Below are 9827 nucleotides of genomic sequence, written 5' to 3' on the forward strand. Positions count from 1 at the left end.
CGGCTCACAGCATGTCTTCTGGTAAGGCTTCTACAACTATTTTAATTTGCATGCTGTTTCTCCTGATGTTTTAAGTATCCTGACGCCTGAGGTGATGTCTGCTTGCAGGCTCCAAAGTTGATCCTATAGAAATCATCCTCCAAAGTGCCAAAAGGAAGAGACTTTTTGCCAGCCCTGATGTGGCCTCTGCCTCCAAGAGGAGTGCTCCTGCTGCTTCCTTCCAGACTCCTCCTAAGTTTTCCAGTTCTGCTGCACCCGAGCCCTTGGAGGTTGACCCATTGTCTCGTCATCCGCCTACTTCTCCTTCCAGTCTTCGTGCTTCATCCAGCGGAGGCATTACCGCTTATTTCCCAGAGGGTTTTCGGAATGTGGACAAGGTGCCGTACTGGCCGGAGATCGACCAGCTGCTTTTCCCTCCTCTGAAGGAGACATTTTCAGAGTTCTCCCTAGAGGAGATGGCTGAGAACGACGTGCACAATGCCTTCATGGTAAATACTCTTCATTTTCTACCTGTCTGTTTGGTTTTCCTTAGATTCCTCTTGCTGACTTCTGTCTTTCTTGGCCCAGACCCTCCAGTCTGCACTCTATAAAAGGAAGATGATCAACATAGTGCAGACCACCAGCCGTGCTACCAATGTCAAAAACCAGGAGCTGAAGGGGACTATTGCTGATTTGGCGCAGCAGCGGGCTTAAGACTGAGCTTGCTGTCACCAAGAAGAAACTGAAGGAGGGGGCTGATTAGCTGGCTCGCACTCAAGCGGTGTGCAGCACTTTCTCGGACTCCCTCAAGCGCTCTGATGATAAGATCAGCGAGCTGATCTCCCTAGCCACCAACGTTGTTGCCTATGCTACCTGGCGGGGAAAAATCAGCGGGATGCGTGCTACTCTTGAGGAGGCTCCAACCCAGCAAGCTATAGAGGAGGAGGAGAAGCAGCTGAAGATGCTCTACCCCACCCAACCTGATCTGAGTGCGCTGATACCTGAAGTTGGGGAGGTGAATTCTCCTGCATTGGCTGAGCAAGCTGCCGGGGGTGATGCTGGAATGTCCCAGGATGCTGCTGATGGAGCTCAGGAAGCTATGGCAGCTGAGGATGTGCAAGCTGGTGCGGTACCTGAAACGGGAGGTCAGCAGGCAGAGGAGATGCCAGAGGTGGAGGTCATTAATGTGACCGATAATTAAGCATTTTTATGTTTTGATGAACTTTTTTGGCAGTCTGGCCCAGAGGTGGAAGACTTGTAAGTTTTAAAACTTTCTTTTGTGGTTGCTCCGCCAAGGTGGCGGTTAATCTTGGGGCCGTATTTTGACCATGTTGTGGAATGCCCCTTGTCATAGTTTGGCAAGGTTTTAGCTTTCATATTGTGTGCTTGTTATTTAGTTTCTCTAGTTTAGGAAGTTTTCCGTGTCATCCTGCTTGACTGATTTAAGCGAGTCTTGTCATCCTGAAAAGGGCTGACGTTTTGATCAGCTAGCTGCCGTGTCAGCCTGCTTGACTGATTTAGGCATATGCCGCAATGTAAGGAGGAGTGGTCGTGTCAATCTAAGAGGCTGATTTAGACCAGCCTGGTCAGCCTGAAAAGGCTGATCCAGACTAAGCTAGTTAGTGTCGTGTCGACCGATGGCGATTTAGGCGTATGCCGCAGTTTTGGACTACTTAACCTTATTCATGACGCAAGGTGTGCTCATCACGTTTAAAGCCAACAAGGGCGTAATTTAGGCAAGTGTATCGTCATTCTAGGACCAATGGGACACTGCAGGATTCTGGTAGCGCAGATATCCCTACATTCTATGTTCCTGTGCATGCATGTAGGGGCCCTGATTAATTGCGATTAGTGCAAGCTACGTCCAGGGGGTGGTTTCAGGGGTAGCTGGGTAAGCGTTTTTAGCTGTCAACCAGGCTCCCTTTCGTATCTTCCACAGTCCGCCTGGTGAGGGTGCTCCTTGTGGAGAAAATAGGTTAGGCATGTTGGAGTTCCATGTGCCTTGTCACCCTGCGTTGGCAGTTGACAGTCCTGCTAGACATCATTTCAATGTACCATATACACTAGGGTTCAAAGTGATGTACTTAGAGAAACCCGAAAATAAGAAAATCTATTAAAATTATGTGAAGTACCTGTCGCCATCTCATGGGGTACCAGAGCAATTGTGGTCCCAGGACGCTACCAGACCACGCCATCTAATAGTAGTTTAAATCATTGAAAGAGTTAGAGATACCAGAAATAAAAGTGAAATTGGCAGTATGCCTACTACCGGATTTTTATTTTAACATTAAAAATGAAATGGGCGTTGTATGATTTGACCGTCCATAGTCATCAGTCTGTATGCGCCATGGCCAACAACTCCTTCTACCTGGTATGGTCCTTCCCATTTGTAGGTGAATTTGCCTGCTTTTCGATTCTTGGTGTTTTGAAACACCTCTCGGAGAACCAGGTCTCCTACCTCCAGAAGCCTGACTTTTACATTCTTGTTATAGCTCTTGGCCACTGACTGCTTGTAGGCAGCCAGACGGATTTTTGCGCTTGCTCGCAGCTCGTCAATTGTGTCTAGGCTTCTGATCATCTCTGTATTGTTCAGTTCCCTTGTCATATTTTCATACCTGTGAGTGGGAACTAGGACTTCTGACGGAATGACTGCTTCCGCGCCAAACACCAGGCTGAAGGGTGTTTGACCTGTTGCTATCTTTGGTGTCGTTCTGTCTGACCATAACACTAGTGGCAATTCATCTGCCCACTTTCCTCCTAACTCCTATAACTTCATTCTCAGATTGTCCATGATGATTTTGTTGCTGGATTCAGCTTGCCCGTTGGACTTTGGAGTCCTAGGTGCTGACTTTTTTAGGGTGATGTTCCACCTATCACAGTATCCCTCGGTATCGTTGGAGATGAATTGTGAGCCATTGTAACATATGATTTCGATGGGATACCAAACCTGCAAATGATGTTTCGTTTTATAAACGAAATGACCTGTTTATCTTTTACTTCTGTGAATGCTTCTGCCTCTATCCACTTGGAGAAGTAATCTGTCATTGCCAGAATCCAGGTTCTGTTTCCTATGGCTCGTGGCAGAGGTCCTACTTTGTCCATGCCCCATGCCATGAATGGCCAGAGAGAAATGAGAGGGTGCAAGGGTTCTACTGGCTGATGGATCATTGGTGCTGAGCGCTGGCAGGCATCACATTTGCGTGCGTACTCTGCTGTATCTGCCTTCATTGTAGGCCAATAGTATCCCTGTCTGAGGGCTTTATTTGCCAGACTCCTGCCCCTGCATGGTTTCCACATTCGCCACTGTGGAGAGCATGTAATACAGTCTGCGCTTCTTTATTGTCCAGGCACCGTAAGTAGGGGCCTGCTAGTGACTTTCTGAATAATATATCATCAATGAGTATAAACCTGGAGGCCCTCACTCTGAAAGCTCTCACTTATTTCTTGTCGTCTGGCAGCTTTTTATGACGCAGCCAGTCTAGGTAAGGTGTACGCCAATCTCAGTCATCTGCCCGCTTAGATGTTTGATCAGGTGACTGTGAGCTCTCGCCTTCCTCTGTAACTGCCTGGGTTCCTTCCCCATTCTGTGGATCCTCCAGTTCTCCTTTGTCTACTTCATCTGCCTTCTGGATAGAAGGTTCCAGCATGTGTGATATTGGAATGCTGGATAGCTCTGTTGGTTTAAATGTTGCCCCTAGAGTTGCCAAGGCGTCCGCTTCCACATTCTCATCTCTGGGAATCTGCCTAAGCTTGCAAGTTGCGAATTTTTGTTTTAATTCCTTCGCTATTTTCAAGTATGCAATCATCTTTGAGTCTCTGGCTATGAACTCATCGTTTACGTGGTTGACTATTAGCAAAGAGTCACTGTATATGTGCAGGTGCCTGACCCTTAACTCCAGAGCTAGCTTCATTCCCAATATCAAGGCCTCATATTCTGTTTCATTGTTGGTTACCTTGAATTCACATCTTACTGCTTGCGCTATCAGGTCTCCCTGTGGTGATCGCAGGATTAATCCCACACCTGCCCCCCTTTGGTTGGAGCCTCCGTCAATATGCATCCGCGGACTTCTCTCTCCTTGCTTCCCTCTAAGGTGAGGATCTCTCGTATCTGCGGTTCGGATGGTGGGCTAAAGTCGACACGAAGTCGGCCGGTGCTTGCGATTTGATTCTTTGTTTCCGGGGGTCATATCGGATATCGTACCCACCGAGGTGTACGAGACCATTTTGATATTCTCGCACGATAGTTCAGGCTTCCTCATGATAGATTTTAGCGGGTAGTTGGTCACGACATGTATGATGTGGGACTCAAAATAGGGGCGCAGTTTTCGAGATGCTACTACCAATGCTAGTACTAATTTTTCAAGAGATGTGTACCTGGTCTCTGCCGGCAGCAGAGACTTGGTCACGTAGTATACTGGCTTCTGCTCTTTTTCCTTCTCCCTGACCAGGACAGCGCTTACTGCCACCTCGGTGACGGCCAGGTATAGGAATAGTGGTTCCCCTGGCTTCGGCTTTGACAGTAGCGGCGGGCTGCTGAGGTAGTGTTTCAGCTCTCTGAAGGCTTGCTCGTGCTCCGAGGTCTATTCAAACTTCTGGCTTTTCCTTAGTATGTCGTAAAGCAGCCTGCATTTATCGGAAGATCTTGAAATGAACCTGTTTAGGGTTGCTACCTTTCCAGCTGGTCTTTGAACATCCTTAGGCTTTTCAGGTGATTCTAGTTGTAAGACAGCTTTGATCTGCTCGATGTTGGCTTCTATCCGTCTTTGAGTTACAATATAGCCTAAGAATTTGCCAGAAGATACTTCGAAGGTGCATTTAGATGTGTTTAGCTTCATTTTGTATTCCCTGAGGGTGCTGAATGTTTCTGCCAGATGCCGCATGTGATCTTTGGCCTTCTCTGATTTCACCACCATGTCATCAATATACACCTCCATTGTTCTTCCTATATGTTCTTTGAACATTCGGTTAACCAGCCTTTGATATGTGGAGCCTGCGTTCTTTAGGCCGAATGGCATGACGTTGTAGCAATATATTCCTCTTTCGGACATGAATGTCGTCTTCTCTTGATCTGTAGGATCCATCTTAATCTGATTGTACCCACTCCACGCATCCAGGAATGTCAGCATCTCATGTCCAGCTGTTGCGTCCACCATTGCATCACTATGAGGCAGCGGGAATGGATCTTTAGGGCATGCTTTGTTGAGGTCGGTGAAGTCCACACATACTCTCCACTTTCCATTCTTCTTTGGCACTACCACTACGTTACACAGCCATTCTGGATATTTTACTTCTCTTATTTTCTTTGCTGCCAGCAGGCTATCCACCTCTTGGTTGATTACTTTGTTTCTTTCCGCTGCAAACTTTCTTCTTCTCTGCTTATGTGTTATGATGGACGGATCTATTCCTATCATGTCATCATGTGACCACGCAAAACAATCTATGTTATCCTGTAAGAACTTGACTAGTTGCTGTCTTAAGCTTCCTGTGCATCCTGCTCCAATGAGCACGGTTCTTTCTGGGTGCAGCTTGTCTAGGTTGATTTGATCCAGCTCTTCTTCTTGGGGTTTGATGTATTCGTCCTGGATAGGTTGCTTCTGTAATTGCTATGCGGGAGGGCTGGCAGTGCACTTAAGTGCCTTCTTATAGCAGCCTCTAGCTTCCTCCTGACCTCCTCTTATTGTTTCTACTCCCCTTGATGTGGGGAACTTTATGCACCGGTGGTATGTTGAGGGGACTGCCTTCATCTGGTGCAACCATGGTCTTCCCAAGATGACGTTGTAGGTGGAGGGGCCGTCTATGACCAGGTATCTGACTTGCTTGTTGACACCTCCCACATAGGTTGGGTTGACTATCTCGCCCAATGAGCTGGCTGTTTCTCCACTGAAGCCTACTAGCGGAATAATCTTCTTCTGCAAATCCTTCTCGCTGAATCCCATGTTTTCTATAGTTTTCAGCATGATTAAGTTGACCGAGCTTCCTGTATCTACCAAGACCTTCCTGACTGTGCAATTGGCCATTGATAAGGTGATGATAAGTGCGTCATGATGTTCTCGCTCGTCGTATGTATCTCCTTCATCAAAGCTGACCGCTGGTAGGTCACTGTGAGAAATTCTGCAAGAATTGGCTGGCCTGTCCCCTTTGGTCTCGGTGGCACGTCTTTTAGCTGTTGAGTATGTCAGCCCGCTTAAGTCTGAGTCGCCTGTTATCACGTTTATGATTTTGGTGCATGTGGGTGGGTCTGCAGGCTTGGCGGAGACTACCTTATCTTGCTGCTTGCCCCCACGTGGTAATAGGTGGCTCAGATTTCCTTGTTCGTACAGGCACTTGATCTCTCTTCGTAATGTGTAGCAATCCTCAGTGTTGTGCCCAATATCACGGTGGAACTCACACTTCTTCTTGCTATCCTTTCTCCATGCTTGCTCTCCTACTGGTGGGTTCGGCTACCTGACTCCATCTCCCATCTCCCTGAGTGCCTTCAAGATTCCTCCGATACCTGTAGTGAATCCATACTCTGCCAGAGTGGGGAGTTGCTGATTTTCCTCGATTCTGTTGACTCCCGTTCCATATGGTCTGTACCTCTCATCCTTCTTCCTGGTGGTTTGCTTTCTTCCCGATTTCTCCACAGCTGAGGTACTAGAAAAACTTGGTGTGCTTTGTAAGCTGGCTCTGGCTAGGATATCTTCCTCCAATCTGATTACTACAGCTGCCTTCACCTGCACTGCCTCGAAACTATGGCAGGGATGCATAGTTAGCTGCTTGTATAGGTCGGAGTCGTGGTGGAGGCCTCTTCTGAAGGCTTCTACTACTGTTGAGACATCGCACTCTCGTATTGCTACCTTCTCATTGTTGAACCTGGTATTGTATTCTCCAATGCTCTCTCCCCGCCCGGACGATTACTCGGATCTCCTGCGTGTTTCTGTGGTTTTCTGCTGCTTGCGAACTGTTGAGTAAATGCGTTCACCAATTCAGCAAATGTAGATATCGACCTGTTGGGCAGACTCACAAACCATCGAAGTGCCGGTCTTGTTAGGGTGGACCCAAACCCTTTGCACATGCAAGCCTCCTTGACTTGCCCTACAGCTGTTACTGTCATCATTTTCTGCTTGTACTGGCTTATATGATCAAAAGGATCTGCCGTGCCGTCGAAGAGAGGCATATTTGGATTTGTGAATCCCTTTGGCATGGCTGTGATGGATATGGTGTCCACGAATGGTTAGTCGCCATAGCTATCTAATGCTGCTTTCTCGAGTGGGGGTGGCAATCCTGGGACCCTGCTCAGTATTTCTTTTAACTCTAAATCTTCTTTGATTTGTTATCTTTGCTGAATGCGGGTCCGCTTTGTCATTTTCTGCTGGTTCAATATATTGCCTCCTGATCCGAGCTCTTGAAGGTTCTGATGTGTTCCCGCTGCTAGACGAGTCGTTGTAACGACTGTCCCCTGCTGCCAGTCCATTTGTTGGTTTGACTCGGATCCTGCTTCAGGTGTCTGATCGATCGTGGAGGGGCTCCTGACGGGGATGCCACCTGCTTGTGCTTCCACAAAGCTAGCCGCGGGCCAGTTATCCGGCGTGAGGTATTCCAGCCCTCGTGGGGTTATTCTTCCATCTGATGGTATTGTGGACAAATCCAACCTGGTTACCAGTTCAGTCGGTATCTGTCGAAGCGGATTCCTGCTGCCTGATGCCCCATGCGTTAGATCTACTAGTGGAGACCTTCCCACGTCTACCCTACTTGCTGGGGTGGCAGATTGCTGCTTCAGGATGTCTATCTGTGCCCAGAGCTCTCTATCCCTCATTCTTGCTTTAGCTTCAGCTTTCTTCTGGTCTTCTCTCATGTTTTCCATAGCTTTCTAAAGATTTTCTATGCCAGTGAGTAAGATTTGTGTTGGACTAGGTGGTGGGGTGAGGCCTGAACTTGCGGCTCCCTTATCTGATCTGGCTTGGGTCGCGACGGCAGGAGTCCTAGGAGGTAGAGATGTTTTTGTTGTCGGTATGATTCTTGAGGTGTGTCCGGGAGCCTGTGTAGCCACCGTTGATATTGGGTTTTAAGTAGAGGGCGGTGGTGGCGATGGTTGTCGGCTCCCTGACACGGCTTCCGATGCTTGCTTATCCATTGTGTATCTAGAGTATCAACGATTGACGACCACAATGCCCCACGGTGGGCGCCAAACTGTTTAGGTATTTTTTACCAAGTTGATTGATTAGTGTCAATGCAGTCTTACTCGTTGGTTGATTGTATGATCGTCCGTATGTTTAATAAATAAATAGATAAATAAAGTACGTACTGTAAATTGACACGTGAGATTTGGTGACGCGGAAAACCCAATGTGGGAACAACCGCGGGTGGGACGGTACCCTGCCAAATATTGCACTATACATGAATAGGAGGATGATTACAATTGAGGCGCAAGGCTAATCCTGCTGGCCCTAGGCGTCTGGCCTGCAAGATCTTGAACGGATGTATATCTGAGTATAGTAATGTGCTAATGTCGTGGTGCTGATGTGCTCTTGAATGCGAATATGTGAATCTCCTTCTGGATTCGCTTCCTTGGCTATTTAAAGGGTGAGAACCCTAGATATGTCCTACTTTGATTATGGAAAGGGAATATAATTTCCATAAGAACTCTTTCCATACTCGGCCACCTTCCCCAATTCTCCCTAATCTCCCTAACTTCTCCCTAACTTCTCCCTAACTTCCCTTTCCTTAATCCGGACGTCTTCTATGATGGGCTCCTGATCTTCCTTTAGCCCGTTTCCCTTTCGGGCTTCCTTCCTCCTTATTACTCCTCCCTTAGCCTTTTATTTTATTAAATGGGCCTTCCTTAATGTGCTATTTTTAGCCCAAACAGTTCAGGACCGCTTTTTGAACATCAAAGTCTTGGTCATTGGATTGATTGTAAGAAGGTTGATTTTGATAACCTTGGCTTTGGTTGTAAAAGGGTCTTTGAGCTTGATTTCTCATTGGAGGTGGGGTGTATGTTGGTTGAGGGTTTTGAACATTTTGGCTCTTGTATGAAAGAATTGAATGGAATTTGGTATTCTCATTGTAATAGTTGGAATAAGGGGTGCCACTCTTGTATGCTTGGAAAACATTCACTTGTTCCCTTATATTCACTTTGATCATGTCCCAATCTTCCACAACTCTCACATACTCCACTTGGAATTGAGGATGATGCCACAATAGCATTAACATGTTGTTTGGGTGACTTGGAAGCTTCATCAAGCTTAGCCATGGCCTTCTCAAACTTCAAATTGATGGTGTCAATATGAGCACTTAGTTGAGCACCCAATTGAGGGATGGAATCTACCTCATGCTTTCCTCCTCTAGTAGCCTTTCGAGGCGTACTATATTGTGAATTATGAACCGCCATCTCTTCAATTTTGGCCCATGTGTTTGATTGTCATCAACTTCGGTGAATATTCCATTGGATCCCATATTGAGAATTTGCGGGAATCGCCATATAAACCATTCCAAAATTGTTGCACAAGGAACCACTCGCTAAGTCCATGGTGTGGACAAGAACGACAAGTGTCCTTAAATCTCTCCCATGCTTCATACAATGATTCCTCATCTCTTTACTTGAACCCGGTGATTTGGGCTCTCAACATATTGGTCTTCTCCGGAGGATAGAATTTCTTATGGAATGCAAGTGTCAACTTCTTCCATGATTCAATACCAAGGGTAGCCATGTCTAGGCTCTTCAACCATTGCTTTGCGGTACCAATCAAAGAAAACGGAAATAATACCCATCGGATTTGATCTTGAGTAACTCTGGTTTAAGAAATCGCATCACAATAGTTCACAAAAAGTCTCCATATGTGAATGATGGTCTTCACTAGGCATCCCTC

General features: G+C 46.8%; 1 non-coding gene across 1 annotated transcript; it reads left to right on the forward strand.

Annotated features, from left to right (window-relative positions):
• Nucleotides 1–9480: 9480 nt before the first annotated feature.
• LOC141603973 (small nucleolar RNA R71) lies at nt 9481–9587 on the forward strand. Its single transcript, XR_012525805.1, has one exon. It is a non-coding gene; the product is annotated as a small nucleolar RNA R71 (small nucleolar RNA).
• The last annotated feature ends 240 nt before the right edge of the window (nt 9588–9827 follow it).

Source organism: Silene latifolia, chromosome 9, assembly GCF_048544455.1.
Source record: "Silene latifolia isolate original U9 population chromosome 9, ASM4854445v1, whole genome shotgun sequence".
NCBI classification, from domain to species: Eukaryota; Viridiplantae; Streptophyta; class Magnoliopsida; order Caryophyllales; family Caryophyllaceae; genus Silene; species Silene latifolia.